General features: G+C 45.7%; 1 protein-coding gene across 2 annotated transcripts in view; it reads left to right on the forward strand.

Annotated features, from left to right (window-relative positions):
* Positions 1 to 23486, forward strand: part of FNIP2 (folliculin interacting protein 2) — a 122959-nt gene that overhangs the window by 33908 nt on the left and 65565 nt on the right. The gene's annotated exons all lie outside the window — the stretch shown is intronic.

Consider the following 23486-nt stretch of genomic DNA (forward strand, 5'->3'; position numbering starts at 1 on the left):
GCTATGTTCCCCCAGTGTTTCGCCTACGTATTTTATAAAATCTAGCTACTTGGGCATTTGTAAAGGCCCTGCCCCATCAACGTGGAATGATGCTTTCATTTCTGCTGTGATTTTAGACAATGCAAGCCACACCTGGGTGAGCTGGAGGCACCCACCTGGGGCCTCACTTAGGCCACCTCTCAGGTGGACATGATGGTGCAGGGACTTCCTTCCAGCCTCTGCTTGCTGGGCTGCCTGGGCCAAGATGAACAGGTTAGAACTGCATAGGTGCTCTCTGGTCCTCTTGTGAAAAAAAGAAAGTGGTTTTCCAGACAGTTCAGAGGAAAAAAGAGGAACCCGTGAGCTCACCGTGGCCATTGAAGTTAAGCCCTGAGCTCAAAATGTGTTCCCTCCCTGGAGAAATGGATTTGTAACCTGGTCCTGTCTGTCAGTTGAGCCTGAGCCGCGGAAGAGTTGGTCACCATCCATCGTAGGTATGTTACAGTTTTTCTGTCTCAGAGGAGGGTGTAGTTAAGGTCTTCTGCGGGTTTGTTACAGAGGAAATTTAGGGTCACATATGTAATCAAGTCTTAAGGTAACTGAGGCCTCTGCCACAAGACCGTGAGACCTTGTCACAGTGCCGGCATTGATGCGCTTAAAGCCCTCTGGAGCCTGTCGACGAAAACTTAATCAGTAGTTGATCTAAGAAAGAAATGGAAAATTTTATTCAAGCCAACCTGAGGACTCTAACCCGGGAGACCATCTTTCAGGAAGCTCTGAGGACTGCTCCGCCTGTTAGAGGTCAAGGCACAGTTAGATAGGTTTTTGAGACAAAGGGTTACCCGTCCCATGACCTGTCGATAGTTTACATAACTCAGGTCTGCATGTGCAGAGTTAGTAGTGGGTCATGCAGACCCGCTCAGGATTAGGAAGGAACGTAGTCCCCTCCTGAGGTCTGGTTAATGCAGACGCACGGCACACGGTGATGGGGAGGGAGGAGGTCCACACGGGCAGAGGAACATTTTATGTTTAAATTTTTCTCGTCTTGCTATAAGATATGGATTTTATTTCATCAAACTGAAGATCCCGCCAAGGGTTCATCAGATTTTAGGGCTCTGTTAATATTTTCTTCAGCTGGATCCAGGATGACAAGAGGAAAACAAATTGGGACAGTCCCTTGCAGTTTTTTGTGTCAAGACTTGACCTGTGTTTTAGGGACCAATGCTTTGTATTTCTTCTAAAAGAAAAACTGTTTTTTCCTATGAATTCACAGTTCTGTGGAAAAATCATATTAATATGTATGATATATCAATGTATATCACATAAAATATATAAAATATAAATATATCATAAAATATATCATAAAGTGTAACAAAATATAAAATATGTATCATAAGAATCATGGAAATATGTAATATATCAATATATACCACAAATGCATAAAATATAAGTGTATATTATATAATATAATAAAATATAACAAAAATATAAAACACGTACCATATAAAATATTGAAATATGTGATATATCAGTATATGTCACTATATCATAGATATATCATATTGATATATAACACCGTAGTACCATTCTCATTTTATAGATGAAGTATGTCCATGTCTGAAGTTAAAACTGAACTGCTTTTATTCTTGGCTTCTGCTAGTTCAGGTCTCTCTCACTTGAATATGCTTAGGAATTAAGAATCCAATGCAAGAGTTTTGAGGGTTTATGGCTTCTCAGTTATTATTATTTTTCTTACATAAATAAATTAAATTCTATGTTGCTACTAAAGCCAGAATGCACCTTCCACCGCCCCCCGCCCCGCCACACCCGCCCTGTGCATTGAGCCCTACATCCGTCTGCTGGGGGTAACCGCCTCTCTCACACCCTGTGGGTAGAGTTTTGCAAGGCTGCAGAGTAAGACCTGTCAGCTGACACTTGCTCACAGGAGAGCCACTCGGAGGGTGGTGGCCAGTGTCGGAACAACCTTGCAGCTGAAGGCAAGTCACTGCATCTTGCCCACAGCCGTGTGAGCTGTGTGAGCCCCGTAAGCCCCATGCAGAGGTCTTGTGATCAATTAATTGGCTACCACATAATCCCCAGCAGGGCCACAGAGGCAGTGAGTCAGTCCAAGCCAGCTGCTCAGCCTGTTGAGTGTTTTGTCTTTTGTTAACTGGAGCACAAACCTAGGAACAAAAGTAGGAAGTGGGACTTGGACTTGTCTGATGGCAGTGGCTTTGCTGAGAGCATGTTTTATAGAGTGATGGATGCTTCTGACTTCCTAAATCATGGGGTGGGCTTAATTTGCATAACAAGTGACTGTTCCTTTTTTTTTTTTTAACTTCTGGAAGAGGAAATTAGTAGACTGAAGCCAGGGAGCTCTTATCGCCTCTTCCATCTGTACAGGGAGTGCAGGGATCAGGACAGCTGGTCACCACGGAAATCCCTCCAACAACAGGACCTTTCAAGTCCGTGTGTTTAGTCAGGACCACCTGGAAGAGGGCTGGCCCACCAGGGAGATGTGCGGCTGCTCGGCCAAGACCACAATTCAGCCGAGGGGCTGGCGGGATGCCGCCGGAGGTGTGAGTTTTGGGCGGATGCACAGGACACTTTTGTGCTCGAGGATTCGGACGTGTGCCAGGGTGGAAAGGGGCCCCGATGCCCTGGAACTCGACAACAGGTTTGAAACTTCAGTTCTATCTCAGAATCTCAGAAGAATTCCTATATAATTCACTGGGCACCAGGGAGATAAAATCACGTTGATCAGAAGCTTGTGTTTGCAGACAGGCACGGGGTGGCAGGTGGGTGTGCAGACAAGTCCTCCCCTTTATGGAAAAGGTGGAGGATGGGCATTTCCTAACGAGCGTTCAGATCCTGCTGCCCCTGTGTTTTCTCCTGAACCTTTCTTTGCCCCTGCTGGAGCCACCTGCAGGCAGGGGTACAGTCTGTCCTGCGTGGAAGCTTGAACAGTTCAGTCACAGGGGACAGCAGGGAAAGGAGCTGCAGCCCGGAAGGACCGGCACGTTGATGGATGGGGCGCGGGGCCAGGGGCCTCACTTCTCATCTGGATGGTGGGTGGAGGGCTGGGGGTTTCCAGCTGGAGCTGTGTGGTAAGGAGGAGCCTGGGCTTCCCCTTCTGGAAAATCCTTTCCATGGAAGGAAGGTGTTAGGATAAACTAGTGGTCGTAACACAGCCCATCAAAGGGATAACATTATCCTTGCTGTATTGTTTTAGGTTGATTATTTCATCCATTTTGGAAGAATTCATTAATTTTTTTAATAGTAGCTCTTAATGGAAACACTACTTGTAAGGAATTCTAGTGCATATCAGTGAAACAGAAAAATCCTTTGGGAATTGCATTTCATTCCAAAATCTTGGGTAGATAGACAGTAAGGAGGGCCAAAGAGTAAGCAGTGATTCTCGTGATTAGTGTAAAAATAAGTTTCTAAATTTGCTTAAATGTTGTTTACTTTTTTTTCCTTGTAGAACTTTTCTCAAAATTAATGACTCAAACTGTTTATCCCATAAAGGTAGTTCTTGGTTGGTTGATGAATAATCAGGATATGATTTCTGTCATGTAAAAATCATTGTATTTCTTCAATGGAAACTTAATAAAATGGTATATAGTTCCCTGCAGGGTAAGTGCCCATAAATTGGAAATCCTGTGCTGTCCACTCAGTTACAGAGATGCGTGTGAGTGTTCAGATGAGAGTTTCACTTTTATATTCTCTGAGACTATTTCTCATCTAGAAAGGACGGCTGAGTGACGGGAGAGCCAGTGGTGAGTCGACCCTCAGTTGTCTTGGGCCTTGATCCGGATCCGATCCTGATTCCAGCTCTGCTGCCTAGAAGCCGAGTGACCGCGGCAGGTCCCCTGCCTTTTCTGGGTCTCACTCTCAGCTATTAAGCTGTGTAGCTGGTTCAGACTACTTTTGAAATGCTCTCCTCCTCTGAGATGCTACAGGGTAGAATCAGGACCTTCTGAATTCCCTGCTTTTGCTATTCAGACAATTCTAGATTCCCCAAGTAGGTATTTGGGGCCCAAGGGGGTGGCACCCACACTAGAAGATGACATGCAGGGCCACACAATTCTTACAGAATTTCTAAAGTTTTTGCTGTGAGCTTCTGCTTCAGTGAATTTGCTATTTTGGGTAGGATTTTAATCATTTTTATTTAAATAACACTTTAAATTTAGCAAAATCTTTTTCACATCCATTATATCCTTTCCTTAGTTTAACTTCCTTTAGAATTACTCTCAAATGTGGAGACGTTTTTAGACTTGCGTACAATGATGATGAGTGTCATTTAGTTGGAATTCCTCTCTCGTCAGACCAGTCGTCTCGGCCCCTTTTCCACTTTCTCTTCCCCTCTGTACGGTCTTGGAAAGGTGGGAGTTGTGTGCAGTATTGTGCTTGGTTTCCTGAATTTCTCTAGGACTCGGGCCGGTCTCGGGGTGCGGTGAATTATTGATAGGAGCTTGTGCCCTAAGGACATGGCTCCAAGTGCTCACGAGTTATCTGTGTGTCCAGGTCAGGTGGCAGCCAGCCAGGTGTGACTCCCAGCGTCCGCTTTGCTCTTGGGTATCTTAAATCAGCAGTTTCAGGTGGTTGTCTTAGCTGAGCACACTCATAAGCAGGTTTTTCTTTTTTCTTTCTCTTTCTCTCCTCATGATTTTCCAGTTAGTCAAAAGTGAAGAGAAGGATTCCACAAATACAAAGGTTCTAGGTACCTAACAGCGGCACAGTGTAAACCTGAAGCATTGCAGGGCAGAGAGAAGTGTTTGATCCTCCCACTGTGGTTCTCGTGGAGTGAACTATTTCAGGATAGAAGTCATCCTCTGCATCTTCACCTCTACTCTCCTCAACCTGTAGAATGTCAGATATTGGGGTTCAGTTTATTTCACAAAATTCCAGAATCAACAAAAACCTGTAGAGTTTGATAAGGCATCCTAAATGGTTTGTCAGTAAAACGTTCCTTGCTGAAACTCAGTTCAGATCTAGGAAATCTGAACTACCTGTAATTGCTTCCAATCTACTTTCTGAAAGCTGCTAATAGCTTGATTTTTCCAACTTTCCCAGCAAATTAGATACATCCATAGGGCTGTTTATATGCAACATCTGGGAGGATTTGCCAAGCTTTTCCGTGAGTTGCTGTTTCTCTGATGGCAAGAGAAAATTTGACACAACCTTGCCTTAAAAAGCGTGCCCTACACACGCCAAAGAGGAACTGAAACAGCCCTTCAGAGTCAATGGTGCTTGAAGTTTCACATCTTGACATTTGGATTCAGAAGAGATCCATTGTACTGCTTTACAGTCACCAGGAGGGAGGGAGCAGAAGTAGATCTGTGATTTATCTACAATTTGGATGAACTAATTTTATTAAAAAAGATAGAGCCTTCGCTTGTTTGTGGAAGATGCTTAAGGAGGAGACAAGTACAGAAACCAGGATGTGTTTTCCCCGGTGCGTGCCTCGCGGAGATAAGATAACCCTGATTGTACAGCTGTCTTTGTTTTTTTGTTTTTCAAAAAACCCCAGCATTTATCGAGCATTTAAAATATTGCAGGAGGTTATGTGCACTTTTTTTTCTTTGTTTTTTTAATTAATTTATTTTATTTATTTATTGGCTGTGTTGGGTCTTCTTTGCTGCACAAGGGCTTTCTCTAGTTGCTGAGAGCGGGGGCTACTCTTCATTGCGGTGTGCGGGCTCCTCACTGTAGTGGCCTCCCTTGCTGTGCAGCACAGGCTCCAGGCGTGTGGGCTTCAGTAGTTGCAGCACACGGGCTCAATAGTTGTGGCTCACGGGCTCTAGAGCACAGACTCAATAGCTGTGGCACACGGGCCTAGTTGCTCCGCGGCATGTGGAATCTTCCCAGAGCAGGGCTCGAGCCTGTGTCCCCTGCATTGGCAGGTGGATTCCCAACCACTGCGCCACCTAGGAAGTCCATATGCACTTTTTATGCCCTAGTTTGATCAATCTCCACATAAGGTAAACACTTTTATCTCATTTTACAGATGAGAATACCGAGGCAGTAGACAGAGGATACATTACTTGCCCAAGATCACTCAGCTAGTCAATGACAGACCCTCACCAAAGCCACAGGTGATTACAACAGACTCAACAGTAAAATTCCTGCCTCCCCTTTTGATCCATCCCCTAAAAGGTATTCTTATAGCAGGAAACATCTATATCAGATGATTTATCTCTCTGATTAAAATCCTCCAGTATTCTGTGTCTGTGGGTCAATTTCTATTTTGTAAATGAGTTCATTTGCATCATTTTTTTAGATTCCGCATATAAGCGGTATCATATGATATTTGTCTTTGTCTGACTTAGTATGATAAGCTCAAATCAGCTGTCTTTGTTTAGGGTAGCTAGGGTTCTGAAGATTTTAATAAAAGGCTACTACTAAAGGGAAGTGTTCGGCAGGCTGAGGTAGGGAGGGGCGAAGGGTGGTCACTGAGCTTTTCACCTAGAAACACCGTGAAAACCTTCCTGCTTAGGAAACGGAGCTGCTGAACAGGTTGAGTGCAGGGCGCAGGCAGAGTCCCGCCTGGGTCAGCTGACAGCCCCGTGCTGGTGACCAGGTCCGCCGGGTGGAGGGGGTGTGCTGCAGACAGAGGCGGTGACTCTCCCAGATGCCTGGGCATTGCTACCACAAGTTCCCCACCCTCCCTGCATTCCTTCCCTTTTTGCTGACTTCATATGCCACGAGGAGTTTTCTTTGACTCGTTAAGAGAGTTTATTTCCACTGGTTGATGGTTGGGATTTGCAAGTGTCATCTGAGGATGAGTGAATGGCTGAAGGAATGCAGTGTAACTTGGTGTTGCTGCAGAGTCCTGCCTGTTCTAGCTTCAGAGAACATTCATCTTTTCCCTGAGGCCACCTCTCTCCGGGGTGAATCAGAGCAGCCTCAGTACGGGGGCTGCTGATTCGAAGCTGCCAACTGACTTACAGTCTGCCTAGGTTTTTTATTCTGATAAGTATTGATGACAGGCAGGGTAAAGCCCTTCTTATTAGTCACCATAGCGAACTGCGTCGAGAGGGACAGTGTTCCAGAAAGAAGGCAAGTCCCTCCAGCTCTGGGGTCCTCGGCCAGGCGCTGGGCGGCTGCTGAAGGCTTTTCCCTGCAAGCTCTGCTCACTGGATGAACTGGTCACGACTTCTGGGTCTCCTTGTGACTCCTCTTGTGAGTCAGGCTGCGGCTCAGCCTTGTCCTTTTATTGTTACAGTAACAGAAGCTGAATAACCGCTGAACAAGGGGAAGCAAGCCCTTGTGGGAGTCCGTGAAAGCGATAACCCGTGACTCGCCTGACACTGTAATTAGACTCCCAACCAGAACTCACCAAAGGGAACCCAGCCTGCGGGATTCCTGGCAATGTTCCTCCCCTTTTATGGGATCCCGGGTTTATATGGGCTGTTGCATATCAGGTGTGCATCCATCAATCGGACGTTTACATTTTGAAGGGTTTGCTGCTCCTCTTAATCGCTGATCTTCCCTAGTTTAGAAAAATTAAAAAAAAGAAAACCACACTAACAGGTCTTTACAGAACAGATGTGAATTAAAATACTGTCTTTTCTTTTTTCTCACTATGACATTTTCTTTCATTTTCATGCTTCACCCTCCCCAAAGGCAAACAAAAGGAAAAAAACAAATAAACAAACCAAAACCTTGGTAGAGCTAAGCTAGTGTTTCTACTTAGCAACTTTTAAAAAAATTCACCCCTAACATGTGAAAACATAGACTGTGGTGCCAGATTGAGGGGAAGCCCCTCTGATCTGGGATCTTCTCTGCTTTGATCTCACCATCGCACGGCTCATCTCCCCCTGGAACGTGCTGTGTCTTTGGGATTGTCACCTCATCTCTCCGTGTTTCTATTTTCTCTCCTAAAAGAAATTAAAGTGGTGGATTGGGTGAGTGATCCCCAGAGATGTGGTTTTAAAAATGTACGTTCCTTAGATGCAAGCTAGTACATTTAGATTGGATAAACAAGGTCCTACTGTATAGCACAGGGAACTATATTCAGTATCCTGGGATAAACCATAATGAAAAAGAATATAAAAAGAGAATGTATATATGTGTATAACTGAGTCACTTTGCTGTACAGCAGAGATTGGTGTAACATTGTAAATCAACTCTACTTCCATTAAAAAAAAATGTAGGTTCCTGAGCCTCATTTCAGATCCATTGGACCAGATTCCTGGAAGTAGAGCCTGGGGAGCTTTGGTTATTAAAAACAAACACAAAGAGCCTCTGGGGTCGCTTTACTGAGGAGTCAGGTCTGGGACCACTGGTGGGGTGACCGAGTCTCTCCAGCTCCCATATCCCGATTGTCAGGAACCGAAGGGACCCAGAGATGTCAGACAAATGTGAGGACCTTGCCAACCAAGGGAGGCAGAACGATCTCAGTGGTCCATTTTTCCATCTGGGGAGCAAGCCACATGGGTATTTGAGGAAGTATATTCTCAGGAGAGGGAGGAGCAAGTACAGAACTCCTAGGGCAGGACCGTGCTTGGCGTGCACCCTAAAAAGTGATGCCTGAGGGATGCGGAGAGTGAACGGTCCTCCGTGGGGCCGTGAATGGGCGGAGGTGTGCTGGTGGTCAGGCTGTAGCTGTGTACTGTGGTGTGAGCTGGAGGTAGAGGTTGCCCGTCCCCAAGAACTTCGCCCACTGGCCTTGCTTGATAACAGACATTCCTGCTATTGGAGCCTCTTTTCTTTGTATCTAACCATTGTTCTCTCCAGGCGGTGACTACTGCCTTAGTGTGAACTGCCTTTATGAGAGCTGGTGGAGGACCGGGCAGTTCTGCAGAGTTTGGTGCGAGGCCTGCCCTCCTCCCAGCTGGGTGGACAGACCCCAGGGGAGGTGGCCTGCACTTCTGCTGAACAGGGACAGAGACCTTTGGTGGCCGCATCCAGCGCTCAAATGACGTGTCCTTGGTACTCGTCTTCACAGGGAGTTCCCTAGCAGACTGAATGATTTTCTGAGAATAATCCTATCACAGACTTTAAAACCAGTGCTTATTACTCAGAGTTTCTACATTTAAAAGTCCCCTTGACCACTGAATTTTTTCTTAAAAAACGCTATTTCACAGCAGTTTTAGGTTCACAGAAAAATTAAGCAGGAAGGACAGAGCCCCTGTCTCCTCCGTGCCCTGCACTCATACCTCCCCTGCTATCAGCATGTGTTACAACTGATGAACCCGCAACTGACACATCATCATCACCCCAAACCGTGGTTTACATTTGAGGTTCCCTCTTGGTGGTGTTCATTCTGTGGGTTTGGACAGATGTATAATGACATGTACCCAACAATATGGTGTCGTACGGAGTAGTTTCACTGCCCTAAAAACGGTCTGTGCTCTGCCTGTTCATGCTTCCCCCACCCCCGGCAACCCTGATCTTTTCACTGTCTCCATAGTTTTGCCTTTTCTGGAATGTCACTTGGTTAGAATCACGCGGTACGTAGCCTTTTCACATTGGCTTCTTTCACTCAGTCGTATGTGTTAAAGATTCCTCCGTGTCTTTTCATGGCTTGATAGCTCATTTCTTTTCAGCACTGAATAACGTTCCATCGTCTGGAGGTACCAGTTTATCCATTTAGCTACTGAAGGACGTCTTGGTTGCTTCCACATTTTGGCTGTTATGACTAAAGCTGCTGTAAACATCCACGTGGAGTGTTCTGTGTGGACATAAGCTTTATTCCTTTAAGTAAATATCAAGGAGTGTGATTTCCTGGGTTGTAAGGTAAGAGCTTGTTTAGTTAGTTCTAAGAAACCACCAAACTTCCGGAGTGGCTGTACCATTTTGCGTTCTCACCAGCAATGAGTGACAGTTGCCGTTGCTCCTTGTCCTCTTAGCATTCGCTGTTGTCAGTGTTCGGGATTTGGGCCGTTCTGGTAGGCGTGTGGTGGTATCTCGCTGTTTTGATGTGTATCTCTCTAATGGCACATGGTGTGGAGCACCTTTCTCGTAAGCTTATTTGCCATCTGTATGTCTTTTGTGACCTGTCTGATCAGGTCTTTTGCCCATGTTTTAAATTGAGTTGTTTGTTTTCTTATTGTTGAGTTTTATGAGGTTTTGGTATATTATGGATACCAGGCCTTTATCAGAATTGTCTTTTGCAAGTATTTTCTCTCAGTCTGAGGCTTGTCTTCTTCTCTCAATGCTGTCTTTCAGGGACCAGAGTTTTTACTTCTGATGAGGTCCAGCACATCAAGTGTTTCTTTCATGGCTTGTGCCTTTGTGTTGTCATCACCGTGCTCAAGGTCAAGTAGATTTTCTCCTGTGTTATTCTGGGAGTTTTGCATTTTGGGTCTGTGATCTATTTTGAATTAAAGTTTTATAATTTTAAAATGATTTAAAAATGAGCTGTGCTGAGAGTCTTTTTTTTGCGTGTGGATGTCCACCTGTTCCAGCACCGTTTGTTGAAAGACTGTCTTTTCTCCATTGTGTTGCCTTTGCTCTTTTGTCAAAGGTCAGTTGACTGTATGTGACTGACTCTGCCTCCTCTGCTCTTCTTTAATGATATATTGGTCTGTTCTTGCACCAGGACCACGCTGTCTTGTTTACTGTAACTGTAGTGAGTCCTGAAGTTCGGGAGTGTCAGTCCTCTGACTTTTGTTCTTTTCCTTCAGTGTCGTGATGGCTATTCTGGGTCCTTTGCCTCTTCATGTAAACTTTAGAATTAATTTGTCAATATCCACAAAATAACTTCCTGGGATTTTGATTGGGATTTCATTGAATCTGTAGATCAAGTTGGGAACAATGATGTCTTGTCTGCCCGTGAACATGGAATATCTCTTCATTTATTTAGTTCTCCTTTGATTTCTTTTATCAGAATTTTGTAGTTTTCCTCATATAGATCTTGGACATATCATGTTAGATTTGTACCTAAGTATTTCTTTTGGGGGGTGGTGCTAGTATAAATGGCATCATGTTTTTAATTTTAAATTCTACTTGTTAATTACCAGTGTGTGAAATATTTAAAAAATACTTTAACAGGTGTATTTTTTAGAGTGTGGCTGCATTCATCTCAGGCTAGCTGCATTCTCCTTTTCTTTTTAAATCCCTCCATCTTTTTCTTTTATATTGTTACTAAACTTATTTTTAATATTTTTCTTAAATGTGTTTTCTGATTATCAAAATGGTACAGTTTTATTACAAAGCATTTGGAAAATGAAAGCAAATTTAAAAATGAAAACCCAAATTACCAAGAGTGCTATCACACAAATTTATACTACTATTAATACTCTTATATATTTCCCTGCGGTCCTTTTTGGTACATGGATGTAAGCTGCACTGTATTAACTGAACCATATATATGTATTATACATATATATATAATCTGCTTTCTCACTCAGTATTATACCACAACATTTTCCCCATGTCATTAAAATGTTTTTAAGACAATTTTTAATGACTTTGTAGTACCTGCAATGGATGGCATCAGAAACCTCGGATATGTCCTGTAATGGATATTAAGGTTTCCAGTTTTTATTGTCACTGTGCAGAGAACAGCCCTGTTTTTGTTCAAATTTCTGTTGGTCTCCTTGGGAGGGAATTTTCCTTGGAGGAAAGTTGAAGGAGACCCATTTTCCTTTCCCAACAGAATTTGAACATTGAGAGAGAGAAACTGGTCAGGCGGGTGGGAAACAGCCAGTGTGTGTGACAGCAGGGGCAGAGGACAGTCGATGCTCAGCGTCTGCACTGCTCGCTCACCTGGCCCTCAGCATCCTCGGGCACCCCGGGCCTCGCCCCGTTGGCCAGGTTAAGCACGTGTGTGCTCTGCAAGTGGGTAGATGCCAAAGGATGGAGGAGAGCTGTCTGTCAGAATTGATTCTTCTTCCCTGGGGGTAGCAGCGGGTGGGCAGAGCAGGCGGAAGCATGCCACGGGTCGGAATCGGGCCTCTACTGGCAACCTTGAGGCACGGATGAGGAGGCCACCTGCCCTACATCTTCCGTAGGTTAAATCACTTCTTAAACAATACAAATGCGAGGGTTTTCCTGTAACGTTTCTTTTTAAGATTTATTTTATTATTTATTTATTTATTTATTTATTTTTGGCTGCATTGGGGCTTCTTTGCTGCGCACAGGCTTTCTCTAGTTGTGGCGAGCAGGGGCTACTCTTTGTTGCAGTGCGCAGGTTTCTCATTGCAGTGGCTTTTCTTGTCGCGGAGCACGGGCTCTAGGCGCACGGGCTTCAGTAGTTGCGACATGTGGGCTCGGTAGTTGTTGTGCAGGGGCTTAGTTGCTCCGTGGCATGTGGAATCTTCCCGACCCAGGGCTCAAACCTGTGTCCCCTGCATTGGCAGGCGGATTCTTAAGCAGTGTGCCACAAGGGAAGCCCTTCCCTTAACATTTTGAAAAGCGTTTTATCTTCATATATTCAGAGATAGTAAATCAACTTGGTTCAACAAGAAAAGTATACATTTGAAACTTGTTGCTCCCACCTAGTTTTTCTTTCCCATCCCATTCAGGTAATCCATTTTATTAGTTTCTTACAAATTCTTTTTTTTTCTTCTCATTTTAAAAGCCAGTTAGCATTTTCATTTTGTTATGAAATATTTCAGTCATGCAGAAAGTGCAGACTATGCCGTATTAACTGTATGTGTAACTACAACCCAGTTTTCTTAAATCTTAACATTTTGCCACTTTTTCCTCACATGTATAATTAAAAAAAAAAAAAAGAACTAAAACATTAGGGAAGCGGATGATGCTTCCTGCATCGTCCTTCCTTGGCCTCCTTTCCCCCTCTTCCTTCCAGAGGTGCCCACGGTCTGAATACGCTGCTTCTCATTGCTCTGCGTATCTGTCATTTCCTGGCTGTCATGTACCCATAAATCATACTGGGTTACACGTATTTAACATTATAAAATGGATATCATACTAAACATATTATTTTGAAGCTTACTTTCTTATACGTTTTTGAGACTCATTCACGTTACTCCATGTAGCTGTAGTTCATGAATTCCAAATTCAGTATAGCATTCCATCACGTGAATATGCCACAAATTAGGTATCTGGTAGTCTCTTGATGAACATTTCTTTTTTTTTTTTTTTTTTTTTTTACAAATTTTACTGTTATAAGCAATGTTGCAGTGAATAGTAGTATTACTATTTTGTGTCCCTGTCTGCACGTCTCCGTGGATTTCACAGGGTATATGCCTGTGAAAGAGTGGGGTTTAGGCTTTAGGAAATGTGACTCTTTGGCTTTACTCAATATTCTCCAAAGAGGGTGTCCAGACTTCTCTCCCACCAGCAGTGCGTGGTTGTCTCCACTGCACACCGTCCTTGGGAGGGGGTGGGGGAAAGTAAATGGAATCTTGTTTTCTTTTAAGACAGATTTATTGAGATGTAATTCACGTACGGTACAATCCACCCATTTGAAGCCTTTCTGTACGTGCGTGAATTTGGCTGTGACCGCAGAGTTGCAGTCATCACCACATCAAATTCAGAACATTTTCATTAACCTTAAAAGAAACCCCCCACAAAGGTTAGCTGTCATTCCCCAATCTCCCTACCTCCAGTTCTAGTCAAACATGAATTTACTGTCTGTCTCTATAGATTTGCCTATTTCTGGACATTTCCTGTAAACAGATCATAGAAGTAGATATATGATCTTTTGTGACTGACTTCTTTAATTTACATGTTTTCAGGGTTCACCCATGTTCTGGCATGCGTTGGCACTTCATTCCTTTTCAGTGCTGAATCATGTTCTATTGTATGGACAGACCAGATTTTATTTATCCGGTGATGGGCATGTGGATTTTTCCCCAAATTTTGGCTGTAATGAATAGTGCTGTCGTAAAGATTCCTGAACAAATGTTTATGTGGACCTTTTTTTTTTTTGGACGGGAAAATGATAGTTTGGGTGCTGGGAACAGTAGACACAGGTCCCAGGCATCCACCTGGCACAGGTGAGTGAGATTCAGCAGGGGTCCTTTCTCCAGCCCCCTTGGCCGCCATGGCTCAGGGCTTCCCCAGCATCATCGTCAGGTCACGGAGACCTCATGGTAACAGGCGTGGAGCACGAGCCCTTGCCTCCCTGCAGTTCCCTTCTGTGGTAGTCATGCAGGCTCCAGCCTCAGGTCCTGACCCCAAGACACAAACTGCTGGTCTCTGTACGACAGCGACCCAGTGCTGTTTTTTGCAAGGCTTGTCTTCCGCACCCAGCCAGGGAGAGCATTTCCGGGCCATTTCAACAACCCTCTTGGCCTTATAATTGAAAAACCAAGCGTAGGAGGTGTGGGGGCAGTGCCTGACCTCATTTCATCTGCTTCATCCCACCCCGTCCATGGCCAGGAGTGGACCACAAGGCCTGGAACTCCCTTTCAGAACCAGTGGAGCAAAAAACCCACTTCTGATAAGCTAACCTTGCTCCTTACCTGGAAGAACCGAATATTCTTGTGAGTTTTGCCTTCAGAGGTCAGAACTCTTCTTCCTCTTCCTACTTTTTAAAAATTGAATTTGCTTAAACTAAATCCTTTCACATTTCTTTTGTGCAGAAGTAAGCAACACAAATATGTATCTTTCCTTCCCCCACAGAAGGCGGCGTGCCTGCCCCAGGGTCTGCTTCCGCCGCCACTGTGTGGACTTGGCCGTGGGGCCATATGCTCTCCAAGTGCTCTGCTGCGTGGATTGAGCAGGAGGGATTGAATTTGCCCTGCCCGTGTTCTCTCCAGTTGTTTCCAGTCCTCTGCTTTTCGCAAACACGCTGCAATCACATGTTTGTGTCTGTTTAGTTCCAGAAGCGGGATCGGGGGTCCAAGGTTAAAAATACTGGTGACTCTGAGAGCTGTGACCAGTTACCCTCCATCTGAATTCCCACCCTTTTGCGCCTCTGCCTGCATTTCTCTCTTGTGGGCTGTCTTACCTTTTGGATCTTTGCCAATCTGATAGGGGTATGATTTTAATTTGCTTTTCTCTTTCTGAGCGTGAGAGTTAGCATCTTTTCCTGTTTAAAGACCATCTTATTTTTGTTTCTCTGTGAACTCTCTGGATCCATTGCCTACCTTTCCATTGGTTTGCAGATCTTTATTGCTTTCTGGTTGTTCTTTATATATTAGGGAGATTAATCTTTTGCCTGTGATATGAGCTGATGATATTTTTGTGAACTTTTTAAAAAGCACTTGACCACATTTTCCTGCATAATTGAGGTTGTACTGTATACATAACCCTGTGTTCTGTTTTTCAGTTTTAACACTGTATGATCAGCATTTTTATTTTTCAAACGTAGTGTGTTTTTACCCCTGAGACGGAAATGCAGAGGGAGGTCTTGGGATGCAGAGCACGTGACCCTGAGTGGTTTCCTCGTGATGTGGCAGTGACGGCTCAGCGGTGTTGGGAGAGCAGAGTTTGGGGTCAGGAGACCTTGGTTTTTGCCACTTACTGCTTCCAACCTTATTAAGAGTCTCCTAATTCTAAGTAGAACAGATGGTGTAACGGCGACGCTCACAGGACATTTGTGGAGGCCAGCTCTGGGACATTCTGGGAAGAGGCTAGGCGGGTGCTTCCCGTGTGCCATGCGCTCTCACCACCAGCCTCCCTGCCCACACCCAGACGTCAGGCCTTCTGGAACTAGCATGTCTAGGCTCTGAGATGAGGCCGTGAAAAAGGACGGTTATTTAATACGGTGGAAATCAATTCGATACAGCCGTGGAACAGTGATACCAAACTGAAAGCTGTAAATAGGTCTGATAAATGAGACGGGGCATTACTTTCTTAGAAATGTTTCCTGGCCTTGGGGGAGGCAGGGTGTGAAAAGGGGCAGGAAAATGCAGTGTGTGGGTGCTGAGACAGAAGCTCAGTAAATGTCCTTGTCTAAAGCCAAACTACATATTTGAACCAAACCTGAATGCCTCGAATTCATGAAGTTGGTTCCCCTGTGGGAGTTCACCCACTGCCTCACGCTTCAGCTACCAGAAGCTTCTCAGAGCAAACTGTCATTGAGGTTGTTTGTTTCAAGGCAATACTAGTGTCTTTGATAGGTTTAAAAAAGTATTCTTCTTGTATTCCTCAGTTTCATTATTTCTTTTTAACTTTTCGAGAGAGAGTACAGTCATATGGTTAAATATTCAAAAGCCGCAAAGTCTTTTTTTTTTTGTTTTTGGCTGCGCCGTGTGGCATGTGGGATCTTAGTTCCCCAACCAGGGATTGAACCCGCACCCCCCTGCAGTGGAAGTGCAGAATCTTAACCACTGGACCACCAGGGAAGTCCCCAAAGACACAAAGTCTTAGTGAATATCTGCGGCACACTCACTGGTGCCTGGCTCGGTGGTAAGCACTATGCATTTAAGCCTCAAGTCAGGGCTCGTGAGGCGGGTCCCACGGTCATCCCCATCATTCTGCAGGTGGGGTTGCTGAGGGACACCGAGGAGGTGCCTGGCCCCGCCGCATGGCGGGGAGGAGGCAGGGCGAGGGCGCCAACCCAGGCTGCTCGGCCCCGAGCCTGCAGCTCCCTCGCTCTGCGGCCCTGATAGACATGCGTCAGCTGGTGTCGGGAGGGCCTCTCCCTGTGCCCTGGAAAGAGGGACCCGCTTGTTTCTCTCCCTCAACACTCCAGCTTCCTACTCCAGACACTGCCAGTCTTACAGTCACGTATCTTTCTAGACATACTCTGCGCATATACAACAGAATTCCCCTTTTCCCTTTTTTCAGGTACATAAGGGAGCATTCTGTACACAATGCTTCGTCCTTCTTTATTCCAGTTGCAGGATGTCTTCGCACATATGGTGTGATCACATGAGGAGCATCCCATTCAGGGTTGTATCTGTGAAGCACCCCGTTGTAGGGACGTGGCTTCCCATGAGGACTCTTTGCTCCAGTCCTTTGCTGCTCCAAACGGTGCTGCAGTGGGTCCCTTTTTGTATGTAATCATTTTGGACTGATGCATATTGATCTGTGGGATTAAATCCTACCAGTGGAATTGCTGGGTCAAAGTGTTTGTGAGTATGTGTGTTTGTACTCCCTGCCCCCGTCTCTTTTTTCCTTATTTTGGTCCCTGCCTCTGCCCCACAGCCCAGCCCTCTGACTGCTCCCCCACCTCCTTGCCTGCACCTATCTCTTCTAGAGATAATATTTTACAACCAAGGGTAGGTACAGTTGCTATTTATTTTGACTTTCCCATTTTGCAAACAAAAGATCTTATGGAGAGAATCATGCTTTTCCCCTCTGGAAACCTCTAGGAAAAAAGAATTATTACCTTATCTGTGTGCAGCTTAAATGGATCTAGAATTAACTCATATATAAGGCTGTGTCTTTTTTTAAAAAATAAATTTATTTATTTATTTATTGACTGCATTGGGTCTTTGTTGCTGCGCGAGGGCTTTCTCTAGTTTTGGAGAGCAGGGGCTACTCATAGCTGTGGTTTCTCTTGTTGCGGAGCACAGGCTCTAGACACATGGGCTTCAGTAGTCATGGCACATGGGCTCAATAGTTGTGGCTTGCAAGCTGTAGAGCACAGGCTCAGTAGTTGTGGCGCATGGGCTTAGTTGCTTTGAGGCATGTGGGATCCAACCCGTGTCCCCTGCATTGGCAGGTGGATTCTTAACCACTGTGCCACCAGGGAAGCCCCTATAAGGCTGTGTCTTGAATATTTACTTCAAAATTCATTCATTTACCTGTTGTGAGTAGACAGTTTCCCTGGATGGAGGAGAGGATGGGAAACCCTCCCTTCAGGAAAATCTATGAAATCATGTTGATGCAAGTTAGTTTTGAGCAGAGTTGAAGATTACATCTCAGCCATCCTGGAATACAGGGATGCATGGTGATGGTTTGGGTTATGCTGACAAGAGTGTGAAACAGCTCAGTGAAAAGTGAATTAATGTATGCGTGGAGGTAGATAGGAAACCTGCTTTAAGAAAAAAATACAGATATTTTCTAGCTTCTAGATACAAGAAAAGAATTAGTAGTGTTCTTTTAAGAATTAAAGGAAGCTTTTTGGAAAATGTGAGCTGTATGAAGAGATTCTGTAAGTTTTTAGAGAGGAGAAGGGGAAGAACCTGTTAATAATAACAGAATCTGGGAAGCCAGCGGGGGCGGCATCCGGGCTGGCTCAGTGCCCCTCGGTGACACCTGCCCACTCAGTGTCACTCTTTGCTCAAGAGAACTTGCACTTTTCCCCTTCAGGCTTTGCCAGCATCCTCTGAACGTTCTGTCACTTAGAGGTGTGTTTGTGCTGACAAGCTTGCTTCTCTGTCACAGTGCAGAGTCCTTCTAGGAAGGTGCGGGGTGCCACGCGGTGATGGAGGTTAGTCCACAAAGGTGGCTTTCCTCTTAGCACCTGGCTGAGGTCACCTGTTCTGAGTTGTACTCTGCACACCTAGTAGATGGTTTGTGTCAAAGTGGGAAGACTGAGACCTGGGAGGTCATTCTGGCTGCAGCCCATCCCTTACAGAGGAGGGGCACTGGGCTGGAGCTGAGGGGTGCCAGATGCTCTATCCTGGCAGGGGGCCAGGTGTCTCACATGCAGCGGGGTCCAGGCCGGGGGGTGTGGGTGCTGGGAGTGCCACCCAGACTCCACTGGTTCAGAGTTCTACTCAGCGTGACCCTGAACTCAGGAAGCACGGACAGAATTTGTCTTTCCTCTTCTGTGTTTCACAGTTCCCTGTTCATAGCTCCCAAACCTCAGGCTGTGTGGTGACTCATGATATTCTGTCATTGCTGTGTGAACATATTAAGTAAGGACTGTGTGGTTTGAGCTTGTGACCGGCGTGGTCATTCATAGTGCTGTCTGGGCGGGAACCACACTCCGAGCCACCAGCGTTCTCCCTACCCGTGAGCCTCCACCACTAGCTCATTAGGACCACTTATATCCGGGGTGATGTGGGGGGACTTCTGACCTTCGCTCAGACATAGCAAGCGTTACACTGGGCAATAACTTCTTATCCTACAATCCCCAAATCCTAAAACCTCTGAAAAAAAAGTTTGAAACTGACCTGAACGATTTATAAGACTATTTATGGTCTCTCGATAAGCCGCTTAGCGTAAATATTCATCACTTGGGCTGGTGAAATATTAATTTGTTTGATGTTGGGGTTTGATTACACCTCAAACCCTGGAGGCGCTGTTATATAATATGTGATATAAGCGTCTTTCTAAAATTAAAAAAAAAAATTCTGAATTCTGAAACATCTGGCCACAAGGATCTCAGTTAAAGGACTGTGTATCTGAACTCACTTTTGAATTCTTCGTTACAGTTTTGAAAGTACTTTCATCCTTGTTCTCTGTCTTTCCTAGCAGCCTTGTGAGGCAGGTAAGGGCTCTGGAGTCGGCACTTTACCGAAGTCACCTGGGGTGAAAGTGGCTGAGCTGGAGTTGGGATCCTGGTCTACCCTGGAGGGTCACCCCCTCTAGGCAGGCTTGACCTCTCCTACAGATAACATCTTCTGTAAATGTTTATCTCCATCCCTGTGACAGTAGAGATTACTGATTGGTTTGTACGTAGGCCTTCCCATGTCAGGTTATGAGCATTTTGAGGTACGCTCCGGTCTCGTTGATTTCGCTTCCTGGTGCCTCTCATGGCAGCTGGTCAAGCTGGATGCACTTGTGGTCCCTGGGGCTCAGGATAGAGTGCTCTCTCCAAGCCAGGCTGCTGAGAAGAGGATTGAGTCTTTCAGTCCACATTTCTTGTACAGAAGGGATAAAGGATTTACTTTTACTTATCACCTGCTTTCTTAAAGACAAAAAAAGTTGCAGCCAACATCCAGTATAAATTTCTGGGAAAATAACGGTGGAATACATTTAATTGGAATCATTTTAAAATTGTATCTTTAGGTTAGCACTATGTATTAAAGCTTCTGATGAGAGTTGGAATCTTTAAGTACTTTTTCACTGTGCTCTTGCCCCCAGGACAGCAATTCAGAGGTGAGTTTTTATGTAGCTCTTCTGAAACTAAGAACCAGGCAATTTGTGGAGCGGAAGCTGTATCAATGCAAAATAGAGGAAGAAAGACAAGTCAACTAATTTGCAAATTACTTTTCCTGTTAGCCAGTCTTCCTGAGCTACTAATAACCCAGCAAAAGAGAAACAAAGAATTCCAAACATGTTACTGCCATCTATTTACATAATTTTTTTCTCACAATAAATAGCTTGTTACTGGGCAGGAAGTAATGTATATTTGTGCTGACCGGGTGAACTCTGACTGCCATCTGAAGTATAACCTTCCCTTTTCCTCCACCCTGCTGTTCTTTTTTATTTCTTTTCCCCCCAGGTAATAGTCATTAGGGCTTCCTTACTACTCTTGAGAAGGGTCTCTGTTTGTATTTAGGGAGTTTTTTTTGGGGGGGGGGGGAAGAGAAGAGGAGTGGTGGGGTTGGCAGAAAAAAGAACGTGGATGAGAGTCCACGTGGCAGGAGAATGCAGCCGTGAGCACAGTGAGTGCGTGGGAGCAGGGGCTGTGGTTTGGTCACGGCTGCACCCAGGGCCAGGAGCTGCTGGGCGGATGGACGGTGTTCACCGGTCTTTGTCCCGATCATGATTGTTGGCTTTGTTGGTTCTGTGTTGTTTCGTGTTCCCTTTTCTTGGACCATGTAAAGTTCCCGAGCATACCTGACTCTAAACACTCACATTCTCGGATCACACCCATGAACTTGACTTTGGCAATTTTTGTTTCCTTGCGTGAGAGCCAGAGGAAGAACGTCTTTGAAGTGTTCTTCTCTCATAGATCGTGGTTCCCTGAATGTACTGAGCCCACTTCAGCCTGATTCCTGTAAACGTTCAGGGGAGGAATCAGAGGCCTACCCTGTGGGTCCCGGGGGACAAATCACTGCAGCAAACCGGACACCCACCACCTTGGTCCCTGCAAGCTTGTGTCCTGGAAGCCCAGGGTGTGTCGGTCGGTCGGGCCCCTCTCCATTTCCTGGAAAATGGTTTCTCAGGCAGCTTTAGTTCTCTCCTGACGCAGGTCCAATCACGTCAGTCATTTTCTCAGGAGGTTGGAACCGCACACACCGCAGTGCTTGTGGAGCAGATGTAGGTTCCTCAACGTAGCGGTCTGGGTCCTCCACGGGTGGTCCTAAACTTCCCAGCCTCCTCTGCTATGCAGTCCTCACGCAGGAAACATAGTCCAGCCGCCCGAGACTTGGACGCTGTGCTACTCGACTGTGTGTCCGTGCCCTGCCCTTGGCCTGCGGTGACCCCCGTTCACCACCACGTCCAATCCTGGCCACCCTTCATCCCTTCTCGTCCAGACACTGCTGCTTCTGAGGTGTCCCCTGTTTCTTCTCTTGCTTGCTGTGCTCTGCCTTGACCTCTTGTTTTCTGTGGCTACCCAGGTGACTGCCCCTTCAAGTGCCTTGAGGATAGAGACATTTCTTGTTTACCGTATCCCCCCAAGGGCCACCATTCCTCAGCTTTCTGGGGCCTGTGGCCCACAGCTCCGATTTCTGTCCTGGACTTTACCCAGCCATCTTCCCTGTGTCTGTGTCTAGATTTCCATCCCCTTAGGAAGATACCAGCCCTCTGATTAGGGTCCAGCCTGATCTAGGATGGCCTCAACTTGGTGACGTCTGCAGAGACCCTATTTCCAAACAAGGTCATACACATGGGTTCCAGGAATCAGGAACCGAACATCTCTTTTGGGGGGCGGGGCACAATTCAACTACAGCACATGCTTATGTCTGCCTTAAAGACAATGCAGTTTTCTGTACTTAAAATCATTTGAACCATTATTGCCTGTCACCTTTCAGGTAAGTCATTTAGACGTTGCTCACTTGCTTCCCTTTCCAGACATAAGACCTGGTTTAGTTCCAGCCGGGCAAATTGTCACATCATGGAATTTTAAAACTGAAAAGGGTCCATGTAAGTCCTTTTGTTTAAATTTTACAGTAGGAAAAGATAGACAAACCATCTCATTTCCTTGTGCCTCCCGTCATACAGCTGTGACCATAAAGCAGACAAATAATACAGTGTCCCCCGATGCCAGGGCAATGCTCTTCCCGTGCTTTCAGCAAAAGCCCAGAAACAAGGTGTTTCTGATCTGAGTAAATGCCTTTAAAGTGCTAGCCAGGTATTTTAAGGCAGAGGCCCAACCTCTTCGAGTCCTGCAGAGAGTTGCCCTCAGCAAAGCACCAGGAAGGTGCTTTAACCTCTTGCATTTCCTGTCCAAACGACTTAACTGTAAAATTCCCTCTACTAATGTCAGAGATGGGGAACGTCAGAATTACAGTTATGTGTCAAGCCAGTGACAATATTCATGTGCAAGAAGGAGAATAGCGTTTTCCTCATAGTTTATTTATTTGTTTGGCTGCACTGCATGACTTGCAGGATCTTACTTCCATGACCAGGGATTGAACCCGAGCCCATGGCAGTAAAAGCACAGAGTCCTAACCACGGGACCTCCAGGGAACTCTCCCTCATAGTTTAAAAAATGCTTTTTAAGGTTTTTGGGTCAAAAAGTTGGACAGTCTGACATACATGCTTTTCCCTTCCGATATCTTTTCATCTTTTTAAATCAAAAAATAACATGAAGCGTTTTATAGTGTTGTGATCATTATTCAATTTTAACTCTTCCCGAGGGACTGTCCTCAGTTTGATTGACGTTTGAGTCAGTGTTACCCTTCAAAAATAAGGACTGAACAAGTTGCTCTGTAAATGATGCTGCTGTTTTGGCAAAATATCATTGTTGGGGCAAAATAGATTCAACAAGAAAGCACAAAGCAATGAAATCTTTGTTGATCTTTCGCTTTTAATGACTTCAGCATGTGTACTGTGTTTTAGTAACTGCAGAGGGTGTTCTTAATGACCTTGTGTGAAACGTCGTGGTCCAGGCACTGGCATCGGGACTTGTCGGGTTGGGGTGACAGAGGCTGCTCTGCATTTGGATCTGGATCCACGCGTGTCTGACTTTGCTCTGTTACACCATCTCTTAGGTTTACCGCGTGCTGTTGTCTGTCCGTCCTCTAACTCTCCATCTCTCACCACCCTCCTCTCCTGTGCTCTCAGCACCCAGCACCCCGCTGGCCTCCGTGCCGCCGGCACCTGTCCCCTCTCCTCCACTTTGGCTGCCATCACTCTAGCCTTCATTTGAAGGGCCCAGACTCTACTTGGCCTTCCTGCTTCTAGTCTTAATGTGCCCCAGCCCTGTTTCCCTCGGCCACGGACCTCTCAAACGAGTAGACTGAGCTTACGGACCGGCTCGCCTCGGCCCCTTGCGCTCTCGGGGGTGAGCTGACCCCTGCTGCCCTCCCTGCCTGCCTCTCCAGCTCAGCGTCTCCCTCTGCCTGTCTTTTCTTGCACCTCCCGTCCCGTCCCTCTTCCTGCTCTGTTCTGCATGCTCACCCTGCGCCTCTCTTTAACGCGTCCTTCTTCAGGTCACGGTTAAATGTCACTTCCTTAAATCCTGGGGACGTCTCCACCCTACCCCACCACCCCTTACACCTGAAAACATAAGAGTCTTATCACCTCCTTTTCTTTCTTGCCCTTGGACAGTCTGTAGTTACACATTTACACATGACGACTCGCCCAGTGTTCCCCACTGAACCGTGTCCTTTCTGAGGGCAGGGACCAAG

The sequence above is a fragment of the Hippopotamus amphibius genome, chromosome 3 (genome assembly GCF_030028045.1).
Source record: "Hippopotamus amphibius kiboko isolate mHipAmp2 chromosome 3, mHipAmp2.hap2, whole genome shotgun sequence".
Lineage (NCBI taxonomy): Eukaryota > Metazoa > Chordata > Mammalia > Artiodactyla > Hippopotamidae > Hippopotamus > Hippopotamus amphibius.